At 37.1% G+C, this 23,195-nt stretch overlaps 1 protein-coding gene across 1 annotated transcript in view; it reads left to right on the plus strand.

Moving 5' to 3' along the window:
- MRPS34 (mitochondrial ribosomal protein S34) overlaps positions 1-23,195 on the plus strand; it is a 245,507-nt gene that overhangs the window by 196,830 nt on the left and 25,482 nt on the right. The window lies entirely within an intron of this gene.

Genomic DNA, 23,195 nt, shown 5'->3' on the forward strand with positions numbered 1-23,195 from the left:
AGAGAATGTGTTTCCGCAGGGCAGTGTGGGTCATACGGACGCCAGCCTTTTGGGCTGGGGTGCAGTCTGGAATTCCCTGAAAGCACAGGGTTTGTGTACTCAGGAGGAGGCTCTCCTCCCGATAAATATTATAGAACTGAGAGCGATATTCAACGCGCTTCAGGCGTGGCCTCAGCTGGCGTCGGCTTGATTCATAAGATTCCAGTCGGACAATATCACGACTGTAGCACATATCAATCATCAGGGGGGAACAAAGAGTTCTCTAGCGATGATAGAGGTTACCAAAATAATTTGATGGGCAGAGACTCTTGCCATCTATCAGCAATCTATATCCCAGGAGTGGAGAACTGGGAAGCAGATTTTCTAAGTCGTCAGACTTTTCATCCGGGGGAGTGGGAACTCCATCCGGAGGTGTTTGCACAATTGATTAGGCAATGGGGCACACCAGAATTGGATCTGATGGCGTCTCGTCAGAACGCCAAACTTCCTCGTTACGGGTCCAGGTCAAGGGATCCTCAGGCAGTACTGATAGATGCTCTAGCAGTACCCTGGTCATTCAACCTGGCTTATGTGTTTCCACCATTTCCTCTCCTTCCTCATTTGCTTGCCAGAATCAAACAAGAGAGAGCTTCGGTGATTTTGATAGCCCCTGCGTGGCCACGCAGGACTTGGTATGCAGATCTGGTGGACATGTCATCTCTTCCACCATGGACTCTGCCACTGAGACAGGACCTTCTGATTTCAAGGTCCGTTCCAGCATCCAAATCTATTTTCTCTCCGGCTGACTGCTTGGAGATTGAACGCTTGATCTTATCCAAGCGGGGTTTCTCGGAGTTGGTCATAGATACCTTGATTAAGGCTCGAAAGCTTGTCACCAGGAAAATTTATCATAAGATATGGCGTAAATATCTTTATTGGTGCGAATCCAAAGGCTACTCATGGAGTAAGATCAGGATTCCTAGGATTTTGTCCTTTCTCCAAGAAGGATTGTAGAAGGGGCTATCAGCTAGTTCCTTAAATGGACAGATATCTGCTTTATCAATTCTACTGCACAAACGTCTGGCAGATGTTCCAGACGTTCAGTCGTTCTGTCAGGCTTTAGTTAGTATCAAGCCTGAGTTTAAATTTGTTGCTCCGCCATCGAGTTTGAATTTAGTTCTTAAAGTTCTTCAAGGGGTTCCGTTTGAACCTATGCATTCCATAGATATTAAGCTTCTATCTTGGAAAGTTCTGTTTTTAGTTGCTATCTCTTCGGCTCGAAGAGTTTCTGAAGTATCTGCATTGCAATGCGACTCGCCTTATCTTGTTTTCCATGCTGATAAGGTGGTTTTGCGTACCAAACTTGGATTCCTTCCTAAGGTTGTTACTAATAGGAATATCAATCGGGAAATTGTTGTTCCTTCTCTGTGTCCTAATCCTTGTTCTCAGAAGGAGCGTCTGTTGCACAACTTAGACGTGGTTCGTGCTTTGAAGTTTTACTTGCAAGCGACCAAAAGATTTCCGTCAAACATCTTCTTTGTTTGTTGTCTGTTCTGGAAAATGTAGAGGTCAAAAAGCTACGGCTACATCTCTTGCCTTTTGGCTGAAAAGCATCATCCGTTTGACATACAAGACTGCTGGACAGCAGCCTCCTGAGAGTTACAGCTCACTCTACTAGAGCGGTAGCTTCCACATGGGCTTTTAAAAATCATGCTTCTGTTGAACAGATTTGTAAGGCTGCGACTTGGTCTTCGCTTCATACCTTTTCCAAATTTTACAAATTTGATACCTTTGCTTCTTCGGAGGCTATTTTTGGGAGAAAAGTTCTTCAAGTAGTGGTGCCTTCTGTTTAACCATCTGTCTTGTCCCTCCCGTTCATCAGTGTCCTGTAGCTTTGGTATTGTATCCCACAAGTAAAGGATGAATCCGTGGACTCGTCTTACCATAGAAGAAATTAATTTATCAAGTAAGCATAAATTTACTTTTTCTCTAGAAAGGTATGGAGAAAGGGTTGTCAGTCAGTTCTCTGAAGGGTCAGATTTCTGCATTATCTATTCTTTTACATGTGCCAGATGTTCAATCTTTTTTTCAGGCCCTGGTCAGAATGAGGCCTGTGTTAACACCTGTTGCTCCTCCTTGGAGCCTTAACCTAGTTCTTAGAGTTTTGCAACAGGCTCCGTTTGAGCCTATGCATTCTGTAGATATTAGGTTGTCATCTTGGAAAGTTTTGTTTCTTATTGCCATTTCTTCTGCTCGCAGAGTTTCTGAACTCTCGGCTCTGCGATTCGCCTTACCTTATTTTTCATGCGGACAAGGCGGTCCTTCGTACTCATTTGGGGATTCTCCCTAAGGTGGTTTCAGATAGAAATTGTTGTTCCTTCTCTTTATCCTAATCCTTCTCATAAGGAACGTCTGTTGCATAACTTTAATGTTGTGCATGCTCTAAAATTCTACCTACAGGCTACTAAGGATTTTTGCCAGTCTTCTGCCCTGTTTGTTTCTCAGGAAAGCGTAAGGGTCAGAAGGTCACCTCTACTTCTCTTTTCCTCTGGTTGAGAAGTATGATTTGTTTTGCATATGAGACTGCTGGACAGCAGCCTCCTGAGAGAATTATGGCTCATTCCACTAGGGATGTCTCTTCTTTGTGGGCTTTCAAAAATGAACCTTCTGTGGAACAGATTTGCAAGGTCCTCTCTGCTTACTTTTTCCAAATTTTGATACTTTTGCCTCGGCAGAGGTCTCCTTTGGGGGAGAGGTTTTTCAAGTGGTGGTGCCTTCTGTTTAGCCCTGCCTGTCTGGTTCTCACTAGTAATTGGAATGACGTTGTTGACTCTCCATGTCTTAGGAAATAAAATAAAATGTATGCTTACCTGATAAATGTCTTTATTTCCGGACATGGAGAGTCCACCAACTGAAACAAGGGTGTGTTTATGGAGATACAACACTCTAACTCTCTATAGCCAATCCTAGAAAATACAAGTGGATTAACCTCATAAAATCCACTTACAATGAATCTAGAAAAAAAGGGGGGTTTTTTTGTCTGGGATGGCGCTCAAAAGGGGAGCTCAGAGAAGAAATATAAATATAAAAATTTGGATGAAATTGAATGATATTGATTAGCAATAAATTTAATCAATATATAAAATTTGATATAAACATATCAAATATATTATAAATATTTAGAGCAGTCTCTAAGATTAGCGCAATCAAATAGATAGAATAAATCTAGTAACATTAAAATAGTATTTAATATTCAAGTTCAACGAAACACTTGGTTAAAAATATTGATGCGGGCATCTAAAAACAAACAAACATATGAGTGCGACAAATAATTGCACTGAAAAGTTAATGTGTAACTTTAGCTAAAATAAATAATATCATAAATATGATGCATATGCGATAATGGAAACCTGAGTCCTCCTGGTTTGGATGATTATAACGATAATGTCCGGAAAAGAAATCTGTACAAACTTTGTTGCAAAAGTGAGCTCCGGAATGTATATTGTATCCTCTTTTATTTCCTTCAGTGTATAAACCTTTCAGCGTTCTCTCTGTGCGGTGGAGGAAGCAGTGCTCCCCGTGTGAACAAAAGAGATCCGGATTGGAGTTCAAAGGTATTCCGGTGTAAGCACCTGAGTGTTCCCAGGGTCACAATTGTAGACCGGTGTTTTAGCCGGGATGTTACTAAACAGATGGATCAGTACGAGTAGGTCCTGGGACAGGAATTACACATATGGAGCAGTGTTAATTTTGACGGCAAATTTCAATTTAGTCTTAGTTTTAGTCTTTTGACTAAAATGCCACTTTAGTTTTAGTCGTATTTTAGTCATCTGAATTGTTTTAGTTTTAGTCTAGTTTTAGTCGACTAAATCTTCAGTTTATATTAGTCGACTAAATCTCCAGTAGATTTTAGTTGACTAAAATCTAAGGGGTTTAGTTAAAGTATAATGTATTATTTAAGCATTTCTCTATCATTTCCAAACTCATTATATACTTTAGGAGTAAACATAACACCTGTTATTATTTATTAAATTAAGGTTTAAACATCCATTACAGACACAGATTTAGAAACTGTTAATTTTGACAGCAAATTTTGATTTAGTTTTAGTCATAGTCTTTTGACTAAAATGTCATTTTGATTTAGTTTTAGTCATAGTCTTTTGACTAAAATGCCATTTTAGTTTTAGTCGTATTTTAGTCATCAGAATTTCTTTAGCTTTATGCTCATTTTAGTCAAGTTTTAGTCGACGAAATTAACACTGATATGGAGTCAGCTCAAACAAAGTTTATATAGCTGCTCGATGTACCTGTCCTATCTACTTATGTATCCAGTCTGAAAATATCAAATTAAATAAGTTCGGTGCACAAGAGCAATAGGCAAATCTACGCGTTTCAGCCGCCAGGGGCCTTTATCAAGATGCCTATTCGCTCCAAATTACATTTTTAAATAGCCCACGCTGTATCTCCATTGGACCAGGTTCAACCTATCAGATTTTTCAAAAGGGTGGGTGTGATATCCAATATCAACTGTTCAAAATCCGTGTTTGTATATTAGTAATAAATGCAAACCATATAGAAAAAATAATACAATTGAAATGTCAGTGCTTATATCGCTTCTCTGAAAAAACAGGAATAATATATAATCATGTAATATAACATTTTACTGCTTGTGTATATTTCGAACCTAAGTGACTAAAGCAATCAATGTATCAATAACTTTATCGATTTCATTAAAAATAGAGACCGCTCATACGGATTCAATTCATTGCTACATAGCATTTAAAATATGAATTGTGTATGTATATATATCAAATTCAATTACCAATCGATAAACCATAGAGGAAGGGGGGAACTTTAAAACAACTAATTTGTTTGTTACGATATAAAATCTGTTAGGCTGTTACCTAAAAACTTGCAATAAATCTAACATATTCATCTAAATCGTAAATATGATACCATTCTTAAGGTGTAGCTCCCTGGAAATAAAACCTATTCTCAAGTATATATGTATGTATATAGCCTTAATGTTTGAGAAAATATATATCATGAAGGCTGTTATTCATAATAGATCTATAACGTGAGGGGCAAACATCGCTCTACTAAAAATTAGGGGCTATTGTTAAAAATGCATTCTTGATAATTTACAATGCTGGATAAAATAAAAAATTTAGAAATAAAACTAATTGAAAACTGATTTTATCAAAAGTGGGCAAGCCTATATTTTTATAACAATTAATACGGACTAAAAATACAAATATGGGGATATTAGAATTACTATATGTTTATATATAAAAAAAAGTATATAAAAGTATATAAAAAATGTGTAGAAAATTCCTTTATATTAAAAATAAAAAATCTTATATAAAAAATCCTTATATAAAAAAACTATCACATACAAAAACCTTTCTATAAAAGTATATAAAAAAATATATATAAAATTATATATATAAAATATATAAAAGAATTATATAAAAGAATTAATATTTAAAAATCTCATATACAAAAATTCTTTATATATAATTTTTTTTTGATATCTCCAAAAAATGTATTTGACGGTATGTGTATAAGAATATTGTTACCATATATGATAAAAGTGTTTAAGAGTGAAATTAAGAGTCTCATTTCAGAGTGTCCAACAGGACCATATAACCTCTAGTGACAACATAATGAAACGTGGTAAAATGATTTCTGGTCTTAACAGTGTATTCAAATCCATTTCTGAATTTAGACCATAGGGGTGGAGGGTCTTAAAATTGAATACAAATTCTGCTTCTTTTCTAAGTAAAATATTATTAATGTTACCCCCCTAATTCCCAAATTAATCTGTTTGATGCCCAAGTATTTAAAATCTTTAAGATTGCCACCATGTATATCTTTGAAATGAGCATATAACTTTGTTTCTGTGGAACCATGCTCAATTTTCAAAATGTGTTCTCGGATTCTATCCCTCAAAATTCTATCTGTCTGACCAAAATAGAAAAACCCACAAGAGCATTTGATGCAATAAATTGTATTTATACTGGAACATCTAATCAATTGATTGATCTTAAATTTGAAACCAGTGTTTTGTGATGTTGTTTCCTTTTTCTTATGACTATATTTACAAGTATTACATGGAAAGAATCCATTCATCTCCACCCCTCTTATCTTTGTCTATTAAATTACGTCTAGATTCTTTATATTCACTTGGGGATAGTATATGGTCTAGTTTGATCAAGTGCCAATGTTTCTTTAAGATCTTTTTCACTTCATGGTGTTGTGAACTGAATTCAGTTATAAAGGGCACAAAAATTTCATTCCGGTTAGAAATGTTGTCAGTGTTTTTCTTACGTTTGGTTGACAATAGAATATTTCTGTCCATTTTGGCAACTTCTTGTTGTGGATTAATTGCTTGTTGTCATAGCCTTTTTCTATAAATCTCTCTGTTAGTACTTTAGATTGAGATTCATAGCTCTCTGTAGAAGAGCAATTCTTTTTAATTCTCATGTACTGGCTTTTTGGAATATTGAGTTTCCAACGGTCCAGGTGACAGCTATCTGAGTGAATGTAGTTATTGGCGTCTATACTTTTAAAATAAGTCTTGGTATGAATAATGTTCTCACTAATTTCTAATTCGACATCCAGAAAGCTAAGTTTTTTACAACTATATTCATATGTGAAGGATAAACCTAATATGTTGGTATTTAAAGCAGAAATGTATCTAATAGTTCCACATCTCCCCTCCACACAATGAAGATGTCGTCTATGAATCTACAATAGAGCACAAGGTTCGCCTCCCAGGGACCATTAAATACATACATATTTTCAAAATAGCCCATAAACAAATTTGCCTAACTGGGGGCGAACCTTGTGCCCATTGCAGTACCCTTGACTTGCAAGTATATATCATTATTAAACAGAAAGCTATTGTTCTGTAATATAAAACCAATGCATTCCAATAAAAATTCGTTTTGCACCTTGGTTAGTTCAGAGTCTTGGTCTAGAAATGATTTGATAGCTTCTATGCCTTTCTCATGTGAGATGTTAGTGTAAAGTGAATTTACATCACATGTAGCTAATATATAATTGTCTTGCCAATTTAAATCCTTAATTTTATTCAAAAAATGAGTTGAATCTCTAAGATAAGCTGGTAGATTAAGAACATATTTCTGTAAGAAAAAATCTATATATTGGGATAAGCCTGAAGTTAAAGACCCTATCCCAGAGATAATAGGACGGGCAGGTGGGTTTTTTAAATCTTTATGGATTTTTGGAAGAAAATAGAAAGTCTGAGTTTTAGGATGAGGTATATTCAGAAAATTGTATTCTGACTCATTAATAATTCCTACTTCTTTCGCTTTTAAGAGTATCCTTTCTAATTTATTTTGTTGTTTCTTTAAAGGGTTCAACTTAAGTTTGTTATAGGTTGTTTCATCTTGTAATATCCTGTTCGCTTCAGTCACATAACTCTTATCCATTATGACAACCCCCCCCCGCCCTTGTCTGAAGGAATTACAGAATACAGAGATAATAGTGAAACCAGCAGTGTTTCAATTTCTTTTCTACTAAGGTTCTTCTTTATTGGTTTATTTTGGTCTAGTAATTCCAGGTCTTTTTTAATGTTTTGTTCAAATAGTTTTATATGTTCACTTTTCTCTTGTGTGGGGTAGAATGTGGACTTGGCTTTCAATTCAGTGTGGGTATAGTTGCTATGTGTCATTTTATATTGTATACGATTTTTCAAAAAATTTCTATAAATAAATAAGTGAATAAGTCAACCTCTGGTCATTTTGTAAACCATACTTTGATAGTGAATATTAATAATTTGCAGAGTTGTTCAATCAGAGTAATATAAGCTGTGGTAAACTTGAGGAAACAGATGTAGTTTAAGTTAGAGCAAACAGTTCATTTCAAGCACAATAGAGGTTAATTGCGTAAAGTTTGAAATATACTTATGCAGTCCGATAATGAATAATGGTACTTTGTAATAATCTTTGTCACAGTTATTTGTTTGTAATTTGGAAAATAGCAGTAAAGAGGTTTAGTGCATATTTGATATCTGAAGCGAATATGGAAATCTAGCAAATGAGCGTTCCACAATATATAGCAGGTGAAAGAGAAATGAGGTTGCAGCAATACACACAGTTCATAGAATGCAATATATATAGACTAGAAATATTGTAGATTATATTAGCACATAGCGATACAGTTACCACACAGCAACAAGTCCTAGGAGTATCGCAGAGAGCCTGGCAGAGATCCGCGGCGGGAGAATGAAGAGCGTGACGTCACACGCTGCAGGGGAACAACCTCACTACAGGAGAGAGACTGAGAAATCTCTTAGTGAACAAACGGAGCAAATCTTCAAGCACAAAAGAGAATCTGCAAGTTGATTCGAATAGGCAGAATCTCAAGGAGAGCAATAAGTTGAGAATACAAAGTAGTATAAACGGCTAGGTCTCTTCTGAAGCAGCTTCACACTGAGCAACAAATTACCAAGCAATGAGTTCTGTTGGGAGGAGCCTTAAATAGGGGTAGTGAGTTGACATTCTTAAAGGCACAGTAGAAAAAGAGATAAATCCCTGACAGGACACCCCCCCCCCCCCCAAGGAGCCGCTCCGCGGATCAAGGACCAGGACGATCAGGATGTCTACGATGAAACAAGGAGACAAGACGTGGTGCAGAGACATTATTGGAAGGCTCCCAAGAGTCCTCCTCAGGACCAAATCCTTTCCAACTGACAAGATATTGAAGTTGATTACGATGGTAACGAGAGTCTAGGATAGACTCAATCTCATATTCCATGCCATCAATGACTGAAGGATCCACCGTCTCATTCTGAGTCGAGTCTCTGATTGCACTGTAAGGTTTCAAAAGAGAAACGTGGAATGTGGGATGTATCTTCAGGGAATCTGGTAGTTTAAGTGTTACAGCATTAACATTGAGGACCTTTTGTATCGGATAAGGCCCTAAATATAGGGAAGCCAGTTTTTTAGATGGAACTTGTAAGCGTAAATGTTTAGTGCTTAACCAAACTTTGTCACCAATCTTATAATCTGGAGGCTTGGATCTACGTAGGTCGTAGTGATGTTTCTGAACAGCCTGGGCTTCTAGTAAAACTTGTTTCAATGTTGAGAAATTGGTAGCAATGGTATTAACAAGATCATTAACTATAGGCATGTCGGAATTGTTGATCTGATTTGGATAGTATGAGGGATGAAATCCGTAATTGATGTAAAATGGTGTCATTTTAGTTGATGAATTTACGGCATTATTATGAGCAAATTCAGCAGTAGCAAGTAGAGAATGCCAGTTATCTTGTTGTTGAGTGCAGTAGCAATGAAGGTACTGCTCTAATGTTTGATTTGTTCTCTCAAACGTTTAGTAATGTTAAGAGAGGAACACAATTGATTCCAAAACCTCGAGGTGAATTGCGTACCTCTATCTGTGGTGATTGTTTCAGGTAAACCATGTAGTTTTACAATGTGATTCAAAAATAGTGAAGCAGTTTCTGAAGATGTAGGCAATCCTCTATGTGGTAGGAAATGAGCCATTTTAGAGAATAAGTCCACTACTACCAATATGGTATTATAATTAGCTGACGAAGGCAGATCAACAACAAAATCCATAGCAATCGCTGCCCAAGGTCTGTCTGGTACTGGTAAAGAGAGAAGGTAACCATAAGGACTCTTATGCTGATGTTTCTTAGTTGTACATACCATACAGGAATCAATATACTGTTTAATAGTGTCATTCATCTTTGGCCACCAGTAATTCCTTTTAATCAAATGAGCAGTTCTATGAACTCCAGGATGACCAGCCAATAAAGAGTCGTGAGCAGAGGTAAGTATCTCATTCCTGAGAGAAGGAGGTATATACAATAAAGTGCCATGATAGTATAAGTTGTCGGAATGTTTTAGTACATCCAAATGACCCAAAGATGAATCATCCTTCAGATGTTCTTGTAAGATGGTTTTAAACTCAGTTGTTAAACAAATAATTCTATCCGGAGGTATAATAGATGAAGGAGAAACCACATCAGTAGGACGAGGGTCTTTTCTAGAAAGAGCATCAGCTTTCATATTTTTGGAACCTGGTCTATAAGTAATGACGTAATCAAAACGAGAGAAGAACAAACTCCATCGAACCTGACGAGCAGTAAGGGTCTTGTTTGATTTTAAATATTCTAAATTACGGTGATCGGTATAGATGGTGATTGGATATGTTGCACCCTCTAGGAGGTGTCGCCAGAACTCCAAAGCTGATTTGATTGCAAGAAGTTCCTTATCACCGATTCCATAATTAATCTCTGCTGAACTCATAGTTCTAGAATAGTAGGAGACAGGATGTAAAGGTTCTTTTTCAGAACGTCTTTGAGATAAAACAGCCCCCACAGCAAACTCAGAAGCATCGACTTCTAGCGTAAATTGACATGTGGGATCTGGAAACTGTAAAATAGGGGCTGAAACAAATTTAGTTTTTAGAGTATTGAAGGAATGATCAGCATCTTGCTTCCATACAAACTTAACTTGCTTACGTGTTAGCGTAGTGAGAGGTCTAACAATAAGTGAAAAGTCTTTAATGAACTTTCTATAAAAGTTCGCAAAGCCAAGGAATCTTTGAACATCTTTTTTATTACGAGGAATAGGCCAATTAGTGATAGCTTCTACTTTGCTTGACTCCATTGAAATTCCAGCTGGTGAGATGCAATAACCAAGGAATGATATGGTGTTTGTATTAAAAATACACTTTTCAAGCTTTGCATAAAGATGGTGTGCCCTTAAACGTGTCAACACTTGTTTGACATGTACAATGTGATCCTGTAGAGAATTTGAGTAAACCAAGATGTCATCCAAGTATACGACAATACAAATATCTAACAAATCATGAAAGACATCATTTATAAAACATTGAAAAGTCGCTGGGGCATTGCACAACCCAAAGGGCATTACAGTGTATTCATATAAACCGTATCTAGTACGAAATGCAGTTAACCATTCATCCCCTGCCCTCATCCTAATCAGATTGTAAGCACCTCTGAGGTCAAGTTTAGTAAAAACTGTGGCACCTTGTAAACGTTCAATAAGTTCAGGTATGAGGGGCAGGGGGTATCTGTTCTTTTTTGTGCATTTGTTCAACTGCCTATAATCAATGATGGGTCTAAGACTGCCATCCTTGTTTTTTACAAAGAACATTGCTGCAGCTGCAGAGGATGTGGAAGGTCTAATAAAGCCTTTTTTCAAGCTATCATCTAAATATTCTTTTAAATGATTCAATTCTGGCTGTGACAATGGATATATATGTCCATATGGTATGGAGCTTCCAGGTATAAGATCAATAGGACAGTCATAGTCTCTGTGTGGAGGTAAAGACTCAGCCTCCTTTTTATCAAAAACATCAGCAAATTCACTATAACATTCTGGTAACTTATGTTCAGTGATATGACAAAGTGTGTGTACCCCAAAACAGGATTGTTTACAGTGGTTTGAATCAAAAACTACTGATGCTGTGGACCACGATATAGTGGGATTATGCTTTATTAACCAATTCAATCCAAGGATTAATGGATAGACAGAAGATGGAAGAACATCAAAACAAATAAGCTCTGTGTTTCCTGAAGGGGTAACGACTTTGAGTGGGATAGTGTGGTGAGTTATGGGACCAGAGCTAAAGAATGAACCGTCAACCAGATGAATAGCTAAAGCAACACTCTTCTTTATTAGTGGGATGTGATTATTAACAACAAAAGTGTTATCAGCAAAATTCCCAGAAGCCCCAGAGTCAATTATGGCCTGAACGTTTATCTTCTGATGGGACCACTGTAGGGAGACATAAATAGATAGATGAGATTTTATGCTGTCAACCAAATTAACAGTATGGTCATTGGACGAAGTCTTACCCTTCTTTTGTCGAATCAGAGAGGGACAGTCCCTAACAGCATGGTTCTTGTCAGCACAGTATAGACATAGGTTTAGTAGCTTACGCCTAGCTTTCTCCTCAGGTCTCAAGGGTCCCCTAATAACTGCAACATCCATGGGTTCTTCTATGGGTCTAGTGAATGCTGTGGAAGGTGTTGAGTGATGATAATTGGGGTTTCTTCTGGGGGTAGTCTCTGAATAAGATCTCTCTGACTTCCTTTCCCTAAGCCGACAATCTATGCCAATAGAGAGAGTCATCAATTCATCCAAGTCCTCTGGAATCACACCCCTTGCCAATTCATCCTTAACTGCATCATTGAGTACCAAACGGAACTGATTGCGTAGAGCAGGAATATTCCACAGGGTGTCAGGAGCCCATCTTTTGAATTCAGTAATGTAGTCTTCTACCATTCTTTTGCCCTGCCTTAGAGACCTAATGGCAGTTTCAGCAGTATTTTTTCTATTGTGATCTTCATATAAAAGAGACATTGCAGAAAAAAAATCTTCTAGTGAATTTAGGATAGGATCATTTTTTTCATAGAAAGCATTGGCCCAAGACCTGGCCTCACCTCTGAGAAATGAAATTACAGTTAGAACTCTAATCCTGTCAGTTGGGTATGACTTAGGTTTCAAAGTAAAAAGCAGAGTGCAGGAATTCCTGAAATCCCTAAACACAGATCTGTCCCCAGAGAACTTTTCCGGTGGACTAACAATGGGTTCTGGAGATGACTCAACATTAGTAGTTTTGTTTGCAAGATGATCATTAATAAAAAATTTTATACTCTGATTCTCTAGTTGTATATCCCTTAAGCCTTGAATCATGTGATCCATACTCTGAGCTAAAGAACCAACTCTCCTGGACAGTTCACTTACATCCATGATTTTAGCTGTTAGTAGTATTCCTTTTTTATGGCTTGGTAATATGTAAGGATATGTTTAGTTGTTTTTAGAGAACACTACAATTACAGCCCCTGCTTTATGCAGGACCACTCAGTCTCACACCTTACCTCGGATTCCCACAGATTTAACTTAAGGGAACCCCGATATGCTCATTGATCTGAGGGTCACTACAGCAGGGTTGCTGAGTGAAACCGGAACCTTCACGCAACAATAAATGCTAAAAGCAGAAAAGAGAGTAAGTCTTATAGGATTGACTGCAGCAGTAGTGAAAGAGTTAATTAGTGCAGGTGCCTTAATTCAAACAGAGTTGCAATGGAAATAGTTTATGCAGCAGGCTTTAGCAAACACACTGAAATTAACACAGTACTTTGATAAGTGAATAAGTCAACCTCTGGTCATTTTGTAAACCATACTTTGATAGTGAATATTAATAATTTGCAGAGTTGTTCAATCAGAGTAATATAAGCTGTGGTAAACTTGAGGAAACAGATATAGTTTAAGTTAGAGCAAACAGTTCATTTCAAGCACAATAGAGGTTAATTGCGTAAAGTTTGAAATATACTTATGCAGTCCGATAATGAATAATGGTACTTTGTAATAATCTTTGTCACAGTTATTTGTTTGTAATTTGGAAAATAGCAGTAAAGAGGTTTAGTGCATATTTGATATCTGAAGCGAATATGGAAATCCAGCAAATGAGCGTTCCACAATATATAGCAGGTGAAAGAGAAATGAGGTTGCAGCAATACACACAGTTCATAGAATGCAATATATATAGACTAGAAATATTGTAGATTATATTAGCACATAGCGATACAGTTACCACACAGCAACAAGTCCTAGGAGTATCGCAGAGAGCCTGGCAGAGATCCGCGGCGGGAGAATGAAGAGCGTGACGTCACACGCTGCAGGGGAACAACCTCACTACAGGAGAGAGACTGAGAAATCTCTTAGTGAACAAACGGAGCAAATCTTCAAGCACAAAAGAGAATCAATCTGCAAGTTGATTCGAATAGGCAGAATCTCAAGGAGAGCAATAAATTGAGAATACAAAGTAGTATAAACGGCTAGGTCTCTTCTGAAGCAGCTTCACAATGAGCAACAAATTACCAAGCAATGAGTTCTGTTGGGAGGAGCCTTAAATAGGGGTAGTGAGTTGACATTCTTAAAGGCACAGTAGAAAAAGAGATAAATCCCTGACACTAATATACTGGTTGATGTTAAAGTTTCGAACTTATTAAGTTTACAAGATGGTGCAAAACTTAAACCTTTTTCTAATACTTTTTCTTGTTTATCATTCAGAGTCATTTTACTTAGATTAAATATACCCACTTTTTTCACATTTTTTTTATCTCTTTATTGTTTTGTTTAGAGGTTCCTCTCCCTCTTCTACCTCTAGCCTTTTTTTCCTTGTACCATTCTTGGTGGTTTCAAAGTTTCTGGGAAATCTCTTGAAGTCCCCGCAATTGTGGGGGCATCCTCTAAAAAATGTGTGCTATGTATAGTGTTCTCCTGCATATTGGAATTAGATTGTTTCCTATAGTGATATGTTCTCTGGGGACTCTGGGTTTGATTTAATGTTGTGAATCTGTTCTGCAATGGTATTCTCCAAAATTGGTGATCGTTATGAGTTTCTATGATGTTCTTTGGGAATGTTTTGAGGTTGTGTATAATAGTTTCTGGATGTATTATGCGATTGTCTATATTGATCCCTCTGTGTGTTATCGAATTGTCTGCTATCAAATTGCCTATCAAATTGTCCATTGTCAGAATACCTGTTAATATGGCTATTTTTGTACCTATATTGTTGATTATATGGTCTATTATCATTGTATTCATAATAATTAATTTTATTCTGGTGTCTGTTGTAATGCCAATTTGGGTGGTCTCTTTGGTTATATGTTTTATTGTGTCCTCCCTCATTCCTATATCCATTGAATTCTCTTATTGGGTATACGTATTGTCTATTCTTGTTATACCAATTATTGTTGGTATTTCTTACGGGTGTTTTGGTGCCCCAATCCACAGTTTCTTCATTCCATTGATCATTATTATAATTATTATGGTTATAGTGGAAATCCTTTCTAGGCCCAAAATGTCTATTTGAATCTCTAAATCTATTTTGATGTTGATAATTATCATTTTGTTTGTCATGTGAGTGGTTGTATTGATTCATATGGGTTTTACTATTTGTCTTTTTCTTACTAAATATATGTGATAGTTCTTTTCTGGGATGGTCTGTATTGCTGTTATCACTTATATTTTCCCCAGTATTGTTTTCTTGATCTAATTGATCTAAATTCTGTATGTTGTCCTCATTTTTCTTATAATCTGTGATATCTCTTTTGAATTCTTTTGTAGGATAATGTTGCTTTTGAGTTCTGAAATTCTTTCTATTATTTCAGTCTGCATGGTTTTATTCTCCTCACCATATTCTATTTGATTCAATTTATTTTTAACTATTTCTATGTCGTTTTTTACATCCGTTGGTTGTAAATTTCTGGCTTTAATTATAATTTTCATAAGATTTGGAGATGCTGTTTCTAGGACTTAAAACCATTCCGTTTGTAATATGTCTGGTAATGAGAGTGCAATCCTTTTTAAGCCTAAGGCCTCTCGGTACCATTTTTAAGTCTAAATAATTTTGTATATATTTGATTTCTAAAGTATGCTTAATTTCTTTAGAAAGATTATTCTCTAGATCTATATGAATATTCTCTCTATCCTCTAACCCTTCATTCTGTTCAATTTCTGAGTTAGAATTCGATGCAATGTCCCTCAAAATCTTATCTCTGTGGGTAAATATATCCATATAATTCAGATTGGAAAAGTGCAAAGTGCTTGCTTAAAAACTGTGAAAAAGATGTAAAACATTAAAAATTAAATTATGTGAAATAATGAAAAAGTGTTTTGATGAAACAATGTGTAATTTAAAAAGGGATTGTGTATAAATGAAGATAATATCAAAATAAACCAAAAACAAATCAAATTTGATAGTAAAAAAATATAATAATGAAAAATCTGGATTAGTGACAAAATATCAAAAAATCTAAGGTGTTCAATATTTCATATACCTATGTATGTGCTATAATCTAATTATGGTTAAAAATCTCAAATGTTGTGGAAAAAACCTTAAAATTACCTAAAATTAGGAGGATTTGAAACAAAAAAAATAAAAATATTATATTTAGTGCTGTACTTTGAAAAAATAGGATAATGATGATTAAACCATGGGAGTGGATCTCATAAACAGAGGTTAAATTCAAAGAAACTGAAACAAGGGTGTGTTTATGGAGATACAACACTCTAACTCTCTATAGCCAATCCTAGAAAATACAAGTGGATTAACCTCATAAAATACACTTACAATGAATCTAGAAAAAAAGGGTTTTTTTTTTTTTTTTAAGGATTTAAATTGGCAAGACAATTATATATTGGCTACATGTGATGTAAATTCACTTTACACTAACATCTCACATGAGAAAGGCATAGAAGCTATCAAATCATTTCTAGACCAAGACTCTGAACTACCCAAGGTGCAAAATGATTTTTTATTGGAATGCATTGGTTTTATATTACAGAACAATAGCTTTCTGTTTAATAATGATATATACTTGCAAGTCAAGGGTACTGCAATGGGCACAAGGTTCGCCCCCAGTTAGGCAAATTTGTTTATGGGCTATTTTGAAAATATGTATATATTTAATGGTCCCTGGGAGGCGAACCTTGTGCGCTATTGTAGATTCATAGACCACATCTTCATTGTGTGGAGGGGAGATGTGGAACTATTAGATACATTTCTGATAGATTTAAATACCCACATATTAAGTTTATCCTTCACATATGAATATAGTTGTAAAAAACTTAGCTTTCTGGATGTCGAATTAGAAATTAGTGAGAACATTATTCATACCAAGACTTATTTTAAAAGTATAGACGCCAATAACTACATTCACTCAGATAGCTGTCACCTGGACCGTTGGAAACTCAATATTCCAAAAAGCCAGTACATGAGAATTAAAAAGAATTGCTCTTCTACAGAGAGCTATCGGTCTCAATCTAAAGTACTAACAGAGAGATTTATAGAAAAAGGCTATGACAACAAGCAATTAATCAATACACAACAAGAAGTTGCCAAAATGGACAGAAATATTCTATTGTCAACCAAACGTAAGAAAAACACTGACAACATTTCTAACCGAAATGAAATTTTTGTGCCCTTTATAACTGAATTCAGTTCACAACACCATGAAGTGAAAAAGATCTTAAAGAAACATTGGTACTTGATCAAACAAGACCATATACTGGGCAACAAAGTGAAAAACCATCCTGACATTATTTTTAAGAAAGCTTGAAATTTAAAATGTATACTATCCCCAAGTGAATATAAAGAATCTAGACGTAATTTAATAGACAAAGATATAAGAGGGGTGGAGCTGAATGGATTCTTTCCATGTAATACTTGTAAATCTTGTAAATATAGTCATAAGAAAAAGGAAACAACATCACAAAACACTGGTTTCAAATTTAAGATCAATCAATTGATTAGATGTTCCAGTATAAATACAATTTATTGCATCAAATGCTCTTGTGGGTTTTTCTATTTTGGTCAGACAGGTAGAATTTTGAGGGATAGAATCCGAGAACACATTTTGAAAATTGAGCATGGTTCCACAGAAACAAAGTTATATGCTCATTTCAAAGATATACATGGTGGCAATCTTAAAGATTTTAAATACTTGGGCATCAAACAGATTAATTTGGGAATTAGGGGGGGGTAACATTAATAATATTTTACTTAGAAAAGAAGCAGAATTTATATTCAATTTTAAGACCCTCCACCCCTATGGTCTAAATTCAGAAATGGATTTGAACACTGTTTTAAGACCAGAAATCATTTTACCACGTTTCATTATGTTGTCACTAGAGGTTATATGGTCCTGTTGGACACTCTGAAATGAGACTCTTAATTTCACTCTTAAACACTTTTATCATATATTTATATGGTAACAATATTCTTATACACATACCGTCAAATACATTTTTTGGAAATAATATAAAATAAAATGTATATATAAAGAATTTTTGTATACGAGATTTTTAAATATTAATTCTTTTATATAATTCTTTTATATATTTTATATATATAATTTTATATATATATATATTATATACTTTCATAGAAAGGTTTTTGTATGTGATAGTTTTTTTTATATAAGATTTTTTATTTTTAATATAAAGGAATTTTCTACACATTTTTTATATACTCTTTTATATACTTTTTTATATATAAACATATAGTAATTCTAATATCCCCATATTTGTATTTTTAGTCCGTATTAATTGTTATAAAAATATAGGCTTGCCCACTTTTGAGAAAATCAGTTTTCAATTAGTCTTATTTCTAAATTTTTTATTTTATCCAGCATTGTAAATGATCAAGAATGCATTTTTAACAATAGCCCCTAATTTTTAGTAGAGCGATGTTTGCCCCTCACGTTATAGATCTATTATGAATAACAGCCTTCATGATATATATTCTCTCAAACATTAAGGCTATATATATATACATATATACTTGAGAATAGGTTTTATTTCCAGAGAGCTACACCTTAAGAATGGTATCATATTTACGATTTAGATGAATGTTAGATTTATCGCAAGTTTTTAGGTAACAGCCTAACAGATTTTATATCGTAACAAACAAATTAGTTGTTTTAAAGTTCCCCCCTTCCTCTATGGTTAATCGATTGGTAATTGAATTTGAATTTGATATATATACATACACAATTCATATTTCTCTCGTAAGGTGTATCCAGTCCACGGATCATCCATTACTTGTGGGATATTCTCCTTCCCAACAGGAAGCTGCAAGAGGATCACCCACAGCAGAGCTGTCTATATAGCTCCTCCCCTAACTGCCACCTACCAGTCATTCTCTTGCAGCTCTCGACAAGATGGAAGTAGCTAGAGAGATGTGGTGAATTTATGTAGTTTATCTTCAATCAAAAGTTTATTATTTTCAAATGGTACCGGAGTTGTACTGTTTTAGCCTCAGGCAGAAAGTTGCAGAAGAGTCTGCCTGTGGTTTTTGATGATCTTAGCAGGTTGTAACTAAGATCCATTGCTGTACTCACACATAACTGAAGAGATGAGGTAACTTCAGCTGGGGGAATGGCGTGCAGGGTCTCCTGCTATGAGGTATGTGCAGTTTAAATTTTTCTAGAGAAATGAATATGCTAGAAAATGCTGTTAATACCGGATTTATTTAAGGTAAGCCTGATTACAGTGATTTAATAACGACTAGTATCATGCTTGCTGTAAAAGGTAATATTCTTATTACTTTCTCACATTACTGAAAATAATATAAAGTTTGCTGGAAGTGTTTAAACGTTGTTTTCTACATATTCGTGATAAAACTTTATTGGGGCCCAGTTTTTTCCACATGGCTGGCTAGATTTTGCCTAGGGATAGTTTTTTATGGCCCTCTCACTGTGAGTACAGGTTGGGAGGGGCCTAATTTCAGGCCTAAATCGTGCAGTAGTTTTTGCAGCTTGAGACTTCCAGCTTCCTTGAAGGAGTCCCCTGAACACTTAGGACCTCTACAAAGGGTTTTTGTGCCTTCAAAAGTCGTTGTATGGGCAGGTAGGGCCACAGCAGAGCTGTGGCAGTTTGTTGTGACTGTTAAAAAACTTTTTTTGGATCCGGTTTTGAAACTAAGGGGTTAATCATCCATTTGCAAGTGGGTGCAATGCTCTGTTAGTCTATTATACACACTGTAAAAATTTCGTAAGATTTACTGCTTTTTATCACTGTTTTTCAATTTCTGACAAAATTTGTTTCTCTTAAAGGCACAGTACCGTTTTTATTTTTTGCTTGTTTACATTTATCAAAGTGTTTTCCAAGCTTGCTGGTCTCATTGCTAGTCTGTTTAAACATGTCTGACATAGACGAAACTCCTTGTTCATTATGTTTAGAAGCCATTGTGGAACCCCCTCTTAGAATGTGTACCAAATGTACTGATTTTACTTTAAGTTATAAAGATCATATTCTGTCTTTAAAAGATTCATCACCAGAGGAAATTGACAAGGGGGAAGTTATGCCGACTAACTCGCCCCACGTGTCAGAACCTTTGACTCCCGCTCAAGGGACTCCCGCTCAAGTGGCGCCAAGTACATCTAGCGCACCCATGGCGTTTACTTTACAAGACATGGCGGCAGTTATGGATCATACCCTTACAGCGGTATTGTCAAAACTACCAGGGTTACAAGGAAAGCGAGACAGCTCTGGGACTAGAAAAAATACAGAGCTCTCTGACGCTTTAGTAGCTATGTCTGATATCCCCTCACAATATGCAGAAGCTGAGGCAGGAGAGCTTCTTTCTGTGGGTGATTTTTCTGACTCAGGGAAGATGCTTCAACCTGATTCTGATATGTCTACATTTAAATTTAAGCTTGAACACCTCCGCGTGTTGCTCAGGGAGGTTTTAGCTACTCTGGATGACTGTGACACCATTATAGTGCCAGAGAAATTGTGTAGATTGGATAAATACTATGCAGTTCCTGTTTACACTGATGTTTTTCAAATACCTAAAAGGTTTTCAGAAATTATTACTAAGGAATGGGATAGACCAGGTGTACCGTTCTCTCCCCCTCCTATTTTTAAGAAAATCTTTCCAATAGATGCCGCTACACGGGACTTATGGCAAACGGTCCCTAAGGTGGAGGGAGCAGTTTCTACCCTATCTAAGCGTACAACTATTCCCGTCGAGGACAGTTGTGCTTTCCTAGATCCAATGGATAAAAAGAGGGTTACCTTAAGAAAATGTTTATTCAACAAAGTTTTATTCTCCAGCCTCTTGCATGCATTGCCCCGGTCACTGCTGCTGCGGCCTTCTGGTTTGAGTCTCTGGAAGAGGCCTTACAGGTAGAAACTCCATTGGATGATATACTTGACAAGCTTAAAGCACTTAAGCTAGCCAATTCATTTGTTTCTGACGCCGTTGTTCATTTAACCAAACTAACGGCTAAGAACTCAGGTTTTGCTATACAGGCGCGTAGGTCGCTATGGCTTAAATCCTAGTCAGCTGACGTTACTTTAAAGTCTAAGCTTCTCAACATTCCCTTCAAGGGGCAGACCCTATTCAGGCCTGGACTGAAGGAGATCATTTCTGATATTACTGGAGGAAAAGGTCATGCCCTTCCTCAGGATAGGTCTAATAAATTAAGGACCAAACAATCTAATTTTCGTGCCTTTCGAAACTTTAAGACGAGCGCGGTATCAACTCCCTCTAATGCAAAACAAGAGGGAAATTGTGCCCAGTCCAAGCCGGTCTGGAGACCTAACCAGGCCTGGAACAAAGGTAAGCAGGCCAAGAAGCCTGCTGCTGCCTCTAAGACAGCATGAAAGATCAGCCCCCAAACCGTTAACGGATCTAGTAGGGGGCAGACTTTCTCTCTTCGCCCAGGCTTGGGCAAGAGATGTCCAGGATCCCTGGGCATTGGAAATTGTGTCCCAGGGATATCTTCTGGACTTCAAAGCTTCTTCCCCAAAAGGAAGATTTCACCTCTCACAATTATCTGCAGACCAGATAAAGAGAGAGGCATTCTTACATTGTGTTCAAGACCTCCTAGTTATGGGAGTGATCCACCCAGTTCCAAAGGAGGAACAGGGGCCAGGCTTCTATTCAAATCTCTTTGTGGTTCCCAAGAAAGAGGGAACCTTCAGACCAATCTTAGATCTCAAGATCCTAAACAAATTTCTCAGGGTCACATCTTTCAAGATGGAGACTATTCGAACCATCCTACCTATGATCCAGGAGGGTCAATACATGACTACCGTGGACTTAAAGGATGCTTATCTTCACATTCCGATACACAAAGATCATCATCGGTTTCTCAGGTTCGCCTTCCTAGACGGGCATTACCAGTTTGTGGCTCTTCCCTTTGGGTTAGCTATGGCACCAAGAATCTTTACGAAGGTTCTGGGGTCACTTCTGGTGGTCCTAAGGCCGCGGGGCATAGCAGTAGCCTTTTACTTAGACGACATTCTGATACAGGCGTCAAATTTCCAAATTGCCAAGTCCCATACGGACATTGTTCTGGCATTCCTGAGGTCTCATGGGTGGAAAGTGAACGAAAAGAAGAGTTCTCTATCCCCTCTCACAAGAGTTTCCTTCCTGGGAACTCTGATAGATTCTGTAGAAATGAAGATTTACCTGACAGAGGCCAGGTTGTCAAAACTTCTAAATTCCTGCCGTGTTCTTTATTCTACTTCTCGCCCTTCAGTGGCTCAGTGTATGGAAGTAATCGGCTTAATGGTAGCGGCAATGGACATAGTGCCGTTTGCCCGCCAACATCTCAGACCGCTGCAACTCTGCATGCTCAGTCAGTGGAATGGGGATTACACAGATTTGTCCCCTCTACTAAATCTGGATCAAGAGACCAGGGATTCTCTTCTCTGGTGGCTATCTCGGGTCCATCTGTCCTTCCGCAGGCCAGATTGGACAATAGTAACAACAGATGCCAGCCTTCTGGGCTGGGGTGCAGTCTGGAACTCCCTGAAGGCTCAGGGATCGTGGACTCAGGAGGAAGCACTCCTTCCGATAAACATTCTGGAACTAAGAGCGATATTCAATGCTCTTCAGGCTTGGCCTCAGCTAGCTGCAGTCAGGTTCATCAGATTTCAGTCGGACAACATCACAACTGTAGCTTACATCAACCATCAAGGGGGAACAAGGAGTTCCCTAGCAATGTTGGAGGTTTCAAAGATAATTCGATGGGCAGAGATTCACTCTTGCCATCTATCAGCTATCCATATCCCAGGAGTAGAGAACTGGGAGGCGGATTTTCTAAGTCGACAGACTTTTTTCATCCGGGGGAGTGGGAGCTCCATCCGGAGGTATTTGCACAGTTGATTCAACTTTGGGGCAAACCAGAACTGGATCTCATGGCGTCTCGTCAGAACGCCAAGCTTCCTTGTTACGGTTCCAGGTCCAGGGATCCCAAGGCAGCACTGATAGATGCTCTAGCAGTGCCTTGGTCCTTAAACCTGGCTTATGTGTTTCCACTGTTTCCTCTGCTCCCTCGTCTGATTGCCAAGATCAAACAGGAGAGAGCTTCAGTGATTTTGATAGCACCTGCGTGGCCTCGCAGGACTTGGTATGCAGATCTGGTGGACATGTCATCCTCTCCACCATGGACTCTGCCTCTGAGACAGGACCTTCTACTTCAGGGTCTTTTCAACCATCCAAATCTAATTTTCTTCTGTTAAGTGTGATCAGTCCACGGGTCATCATTACTTGTGGGATATTAACTGCTCCCCTACAGGAAGTGCAAGAGGATTCACCCAGCAGAGTTGCTATATAGCTCCTCCCCTCTACGTCACCCCCAGTCATTCTCTTGCACCCAACGACTAGAT

The sequence above is a fragment of the Bombina bombina genome, chromosome 11, assembly GCF_027579735.1.
Source record: "Bombina bombina isolate aBomBom1 chromosome 11, aBomBom1.pri, whole genome shotgun sequence".
Lineage (NCBI taxonomy): Eukaryota > Metazoa > Chordata > Amphibia > Anura > Bombinatoridae > Bombina > Bombina bombina.